The sequence below is a fragment of the Pan troglodytes genome, chromosome 12 (assembly GCF_028858775.2).
Source record: "Pan troglodytes isolate AG18354 chromosome 12, NHGRI_mPanTro3-v2.0_pri, whole genome shotgun sequence".
NCBI lineage: Eukaryota > Metazoa > Chordata > Mammalia > Primates > Hominidae > Pan > Pan troglodytes.
The window spans coordinates 13,102,136-13,109,705 of record NC_072410.2 but is presented as its reverse complement, the minus strand read 5'-3'; the positions used below and the strand labels follow the sequence as shown (position 1 = coordinate 13,109,705).

Genomic DNA, 7,570 nt, shown 5'->3' with positions numbered 1-7,570 from the left:
TTGGGAAAAGCAACAGAAATGATTGACAGTTAAATTTTTAAAAATAAAATGGTCACTCCCTTCAGCCCACACCTCCACACCCTCATCTGCCTGCCCAATGGCTGTCAGTTCCGTCAAGTCACCTTCTCCTTCTACTCTAGTATTAACACAAGAATTGACATCAAGCTGAAAAAAAAAAAAGAAGTCATGTTACAAATAAGTGAGTGGAGGCCCAAAGGAAGCCCTTTGACTATGATTTCCAATTTTCTCTTCAATCAATACTGCAGAGATACAAGGATAAACCACCATTTTGGTTCCCAAGTTTTATTCAAGAACTCATCCACAATATTCCAGACAAACGAAATGTAATCCTCGTCTTCCTCCTCTTCCTCGTCCTGGTTAATTTGGAAGGAACGTAATTTGTAACTCTCTTTGCTGTTAGCAACTATGCACAGCCAATCACGAAGATTATTCTTCTTCAAATATTTTTTGGTGAGATATTTCAAATACCTTTTGGAAAAAGGCACCTTGGATGTCACGGTGATCTTGCTCTTGCTCCTTCTGACGGTCACCACCCCTTCACCAAGGTTCCCAGCTTTTCCGTTCACTTTGATCCTTTCTTGCAAAAACTGCTCAAAATTGGCAGCATCCACGATTCCATCTTCTACGGGGTGGGTGCAACCAAGAGTGAACTTCAGAACCTGCTTTTTTTTTGCCCACCTTCACCACAAGCTTTCTCACGGGCACCATGGCAGCAGCGGAGGCAGAAAGCCAGATATCTCTTTAACGTACTGATTTTCTTTCCTTTGGATGTATATCCGGTGATGGGATTGCTGGATCATATGGTAGTTTAATTTTTAGTTTTTTGAGGAACCTCCATACTGTTTTCCACAGTCGCTGTACTAATTTACATATCCACCAACAGTGTAAAAGAATTCCCTTTAATCTGCAGCCTATCCAGTATTTGTTTTTTTGTGTGTGTTTTTGGTAATAGCTATCTTAACTGGGGTGAAATGAAGTCTCATTGCAGTTTAGATTTGCATTTCCCTGATGGTTAGTGATATTAAGCATTTTTTCTTATACTTGTTGGCCATTTGTAGATCTTTTGAGAAATGTCTACTTAGATCATTTGCCCATTTAAAAACATTGGGTTATTTGTTGTTGTGTTTTATTTGCTGTTATTTGAGTTCTTTGTTTATTCTGGATATTAATCCCTTGCCAAATGAGTAGTTTGTAAACAGTTTCTCCCATTCTGCAAGTTGACTCTTTACTCTGTTGATTGTTTCCTTTGCTGTGCAGAGGTTTTTTAGTTTGATATAATCCCATTTGTCTATTTTTGTTTTGTTACCTGTGCTTTTGTGGTCTCATCCGTAAAATCTTTGCCCAGCTCAATGACCTAAGCATTTTCCTTATGCTTTCTTCCAGTAGTTTTGTAGTTTTGCATTAAAGTTTGTAATCCATTTTGAGTTTATTTTTGTATATGGTGAGAGATAGGAGTCTAGTTTTATTCTTCTGCATATGGATATCCAGTTTTCTCAGTACCATTTATTTATTGTTTTTTTATTTATTTTGAGACGGAGTTTCGCTCTTTTTGCCCAGGCTGGAGTGCAATGGCGCGATCTCAGCTCACCGCAACCTCTGCCTCCCAGGTTCAAGTGATTCTCCTGCCTCAGCCTCCCGAGTAGCTGGGATTACAGGCATGTGCCACCATGCTAATTTTTGTATTTTTAGTAGAAACAGGGTTTCTCCATGTTGGTCAGGCTGGTCTTGAACTCCCAACCTCAGGTGATCTGCCCACCTCAGCCTCCGAAAGTGCTGGGATTACAGGTGTGAGTCACTGAGCCCAGCCTATTCATTGTATTTCTGTGGTATCACTTGTAATGTTGTCTCCTTTTTCATGTCTGATTTTATTTATTTGGGTTTTCTGTCTCTTTTTTTAATTAGTCTAGCTAATGGTTTGGCAATTTAGTTTATCTTTTCAAAAAACCAACTTTTCACTTTATTGATCTTTTATATATAGTTTAGTCTCTATTTTGTTTCTGCTCTGATCTTTATTATTTCTTTCTTTCTACTAATTTCCTTCTGCTAATTTGGTTTGTCCTACCTTTTCTACTTCCTTGAAGTGCATTATTGTTTATTTAAAATCTATTTTTTTCGATGTCGGCATTTATTACTATAAACTTCCCTCTTAGTACTGCTTTCGCTTTATCCCATAGCTTTTGGTATGTTGTGTTTCTAATTTCATTTGTTTCAAGAAATTTTCAAAGTTTCTTCTCAATTCATTAACCCATTGGTCCTTCAGAATCATGTTGTTTAATTTCCATGTATTTGTACAATTTCAAAAGTTCCTCTTGTCAGTGATTTATAGTTTTGTTTCACTGTGATCAGAAAATATATTTGATATAGTTTCAATTTTAAAAACATTGTTGAGACTTGTTTTGTGTCTGTACATATGGTCTATTCTGATGAGTGTTCCATGTGCTGATGAGAAGAATGTGTGTCCTACAGCTGCTGGATGAAATGTTCTGTGTCTGTTAGGTCTATTTGGTCTAAAGTGCAGTTTAAATCTGATGTTTCTATGTTGATTTACTCTCTAGATGATCTGTCCAATGCTGACAGTGGTGTGTTGAAGTCCTCTACTATTACTGTACTAGGATCTCTCTCTCCCTTTAGATCTGATAATATTTGCTTTATCTATCTGGTTTCTCCACTGTTAGGTGCTAATATATTTATAATTGTTATATCCTTTTGCTGAACTGTGCCCTTTATCATTACGTAATGACCTTCTTTGACTCTTCTTATAGTTTTTAAGTTAAAGACTACGTTATCTCAGTATATCCACCCATGTTTCTTGTAGGTTTGTGTTTTCCTGGAATATCTTTTTACATCTCTTTACTTTCAGTCTGTGTGTGTGTCTTTTTAAAAAAATTAAAATTTTTTTTGTGGGTACATAGTAGGTGTATTTATTTATGGTGTACATGAGACATTTTGGTATAGGCATCCATCCCCTCAAGCATTTATCCTTTGTGTTACAAACAATCCAGTTGTATCTCTTTTAGTTATGTTAACATGTACAGTTTAGTTGTAATTGACTACAGTTCCCCTGCTGTGCCATCAGATTGCAGGTCTTATTCATTCTTTTTAACATTTTTTTGGTATCCATTAATCATGCCTACTACCCCTCTGCCTACCCACTTCCCTTCCTAGATTCTGGGAACAGTCTTTGTGTAATCTATCTTCATGAGTTCAATTGTTTTGATTTTTAGATCTCACAATTAAGTGAGAACATGCAATGTTTGTTTTTCTCTGCCTGGCTTATTTCATTTAGCATAATGACCTCCAGTTCTGTGAACATCAAATGATAGACTCTTATCTTTTAAAATGGCTGTATAGGCCGGGTGTCGTGGCTCATGACTGTAATCCCAACACTTTGGGAGGCCAACATGGGTGGATTATTTGAGGTCAGGAGTTTGAGACCAGTCTAACCAACATGGCGAAAATTACGTCTCTACTAAAAATAAAAATAAAATAAAATAAAAAATTAGCTGGGCATGGTGGCACGCACCTGTAATCTCAGCTACTCGGGACGCTGAGGCACGAGAATTGCTTGACTCAAGAGGCAGAGGTTGCAGTGAGGAGGTGGAGGTTGCAGTGAGCCGAGACTGCGGTCACTGCACTCCAGCCTAGGCAACAGGGCAAGATTCCATCTCAAAAAAAACCACTGTGTATAAGTACCACATTTTCTTTATGCTTTCATCTGTTGATGGAAATCTAGGTTGCTTCCAAACTTGGCTACTATGAACAGTGCTGCAATAAACATGGGAGTGCAGATATCTCTTTCATATACGGATTTCCTTTCTTTGGGGTATATACCCAGCAGTGGGATTGCTGGATAATATGGTAGCTCTATTTTTAGTTTTATGGGGAAGATCCAAACTGTTCTCCATAGTGGTTGTACTAATTTATATTCCCACCAACAGAGTATGAGGGTTCCCTTTTCTCCACATCCTTGCCAGCATTTGTTACTGCCTGACTTTTGGATAAAAGCCATTATAACTATGGCGAGATGATATCTCATTATAGTTTTGATTTGTATTCCTCTGATGACCAGTGATGTTGAGCACCTTTTGATATGCCTGTTTGCCATATATGTCTTCTTTTGAGAAATGTCTATTCAGATCTTTTGCCCTTTTTTAATTGGATAATTGATTTTTTCCTATAGAGTTGTTTGAGCTCCTTATATATTCTGATTATTAATCCCTTGTCAGATGGGTAGTTTCAATATATTTTCTCCCATTCTGTGGGTTGTCTCTTAAGTTTGTTGATAGTTTCCTTTGCTGGGTAGAAGCTTTTTAACTTGATGTGATCGCATTTGTCCATTTTTGCTCTGGTTGTCTGTGCTTACGGCATATTACTCAAGACATTTTTGAGTAATGTCATGTCCAATGCCCTGGAGAGTTTGCCCAGTGTTTTCTTGTAGTAGTTTCATAGTTTAAGGTCTTAAATTTAAGTCTTTAATCTATTTTGGTTTAATTTTTGTTTAAGGTGAGAGATAGGAATCAAGTTTCATTCTTTTGCATATAGATATCCAGCATTTCCAGCACCATTTATTGAAGAAACTGTTTTCTCCCCAATGCCTGTTCTTGGCACTTCTGTCAAAAATGAGTTCACTGTAGGCATGTAGATTTGTTTCTGGGTTTTCTGTTCTGTTCCATTGGTCTATGTACATGGTTTTATCCAGTACTATGCTGTTTTGGTTACTATAGCTCTGTACAGGTAATGTAATTCCTCCAGTTTTGTTCTTTTTGCTTAGGATAGCTTTGGCAATTCTGGGTCTTTTGTGATTTCATATGAATTTTATGATTGTTTTTTCTATTTATGTGAAGAATGTCTTTGGTATTTTGATAGGGATTGCATTGAACCTGTAGATTGCTTTGGGTAGTATGGACATTTTAACAATATTAATTCTTCTAATCCATAAATGTGGAATATCTTTCTATTTTTTGTGTGTCCTCTTCAATTTCTTGCATGAGTTTTCATTGTAGAGATCACTTCTTTGGTTAATTCCTAGGCATTTAATTTTATGTGTGGCTATTGCGAATGGGATTACTTTTTAAATTTCTTTTTCAAATTATTTACTGCTGCCATATAGAAATGCTACTGATTTTTGTTTTTTGATCTCGTATCCTACAAATTTACTGGATTTGTTTGTCGGTTCTATTAGATTTTTGGTGGAGTCTTAAGGTTTTTCCAAATATGAGATCATATCACCTGCAAACAAGGATAATTTGACATCTTCCTTTCCAATTTTGATGTCCTTTATCTTTTTGTCTTGATTGCTCTAGCTAAGACTTCCAATGCTACATTAAATAACAGTGGTAAAACTGGGCATCCTTGTCATCTTCCAGATTTAAGATAAAAGGCTTTTAGTTTTTCCTTATACAGTACAATACTAGCTGTGAGTCTGTCATATATGGCTTTTATTACCTTGAGGTATGTTTCTTCTATACCCAGTTTTTTTTTTTGTTATAAAGTGTAATTTTATTTTATGTTACTCTGCTGTTACATGGGGCATAACATTTTCTTTTCTTTTCTTTTTTTATTTTGAGACGGAGTCTCACTCTGTTGCCAGGCTGGAGTGCAGTGGCATGATCTCGGCTCACTGCAATCTCCGCCTTCTGAGTTCAAGCGATTCTCCTGCCTCAGCCTCCCAAGTAGCTCCGGGACTACAGGCGCAGGCCACCATGCCCAGCTAATTTCTGTATTTTTAGCAGAGACAGGGTTTCACCATGTTGGCCAGGATCGTCTCAATCTCTTGACCTCATGATCCGCCTGCCTCGGCCTCCCAAAGTGCTGTGATTACAGGCGTGAGCCACCGCGCCCGGCCAAGAAGACACAACAATCTTTAATGTGTATTTGAGTAACAAAGCATCAAAATATAACTGCAAGAAGAAGTAGATGAATCAATTATAACACGTGGAGGCTTCAACACCCCTCTCAGAAATGAACAGATTCAGCAGGCATAAAATCATAAGGATATAGTTAAACTTAACAGAACCATCAATTAAATGAATCTAATTGACATCTAGAGACTACTTCATCCAAGAGCAGGTTACATATTCTCCAGCTCACATGAAATATTCCCCAAGGTAGACCACATTCTGGGCCATAAAACACACTTCCACAAGTATAAAAGAATAGAAAAAGTAGAAATCATACAAAGCATGTAACATTTTCATTAAAGATATTAGTAAAATTGATAAATCTTTAGTCAGGCTAATCAAGAAAAAAGAATAAAGCACAAATTACTAATATTAGAATAAAAGAAGAATGATCAATATTGACCCCAGGGATGTTTAAATGAAATTTAAAGAGTAATAAAGGAATATTTTAAATAACTCTATGCCTATAAATTGGATAACCTAGGTAAAATGGACTAATTTATTGAAAGAATCATGCAAGGATGATCTGAGAAGGTCTACATCTGTTTTAAAAATTGAATCCCTAATTAATAACCTTCCAGAACAGAAAGTACCAGGTGCAGTTGGTGTCACTGTTAAATTCTATCAAATATTTAAGAAAAAATTGTACCAATTCTCCATAGTCTCGTCCAGAAAATAGAAGCAGGAAACACTTCCTAACTCATTCTATGAGGCCAACATTACCGTAATACCAAAAACAGATAAAGGCATTACATGAAAAGATAACAACAAACTAATATCTTTCATGAATATAGAAGTAAAAATCCTCAACAAAATGGTAGTAACTCAAGCCTAACAAAGTTAAAAAAAGAAATATACACCATGACCAAGTGGGACTTATTCCAGATATGCATGCCTGTGTTAACATTTGGAAATCAGTTAATCTAACCAATTACGTCAACAGAATAACAATAAAAGTCATGATTATATGAATAGATGCAGAAAAGATACTTGACAAAATCCAGTACCCATTTATGATAGCTGTCAGCAAATCAGGAATAGGGGGGAACATGGTCAACTTGGTAAAAAGCATCTATAAAAACCCTAAAGATGGTCGGGCTCGGTGGCCCATGCCTGTAATCCCAGCACTTCAGGAGGCCGAGGCGGGCAGATCACTTGAGGTCAGGAGCTCAAGACCAGCCTGGCCAACGTGGCAAAACCATATCTCTACTAAAACTACAAAAAATTAGCTAGGAGTAGTGGTGGCACCTGTAATCCCAACTACTTGGGAGGCTGAGGCTGGAGAGTCACTTGAACCCAGGAGGCAGAGGCTGCAGTGAGCTGAGATCACGCCACTGCACTCCAGCCTGGGCGACAGAGCGAACTCTGTCTCAAAAAACTAAAAAATAAAAAACCCTAAAGCTATCATCATACTTGATGAGAGACTAGACGCTTTCACCCTAAGATTAGAACAAAGGAAATGTATCCCCTCTCCCCACTACTATTCAGCATTGTATTGGAAGTTTTAGCTAGAAGAATAAGATAAGAAGAGGAAGTAAAGGTGTATTGATTAAGAAAAACAAAAAACTTGTCTCTTTACAGATGACATGATTGTCTATGTAGAAAATCCCAGAGTCTTGACAAAAGTACTTCTGGAACTGTTAAGTGAT

General features: G+C 37.0%; 1 pseudogene; it reads right to left on the bottom strand.

Moving 5' to 3' along the window:
* Positions 1-254: 254 nt before the first annotated feature.
* On the bottom strand, positions 255-729 carry LOC736128 (large ribosomal subunit protein eL22-like; annotated as a pseudogene).
* Between the last annotated feature and the right edge of the window lie 6,841 nt (positions 730-7,570).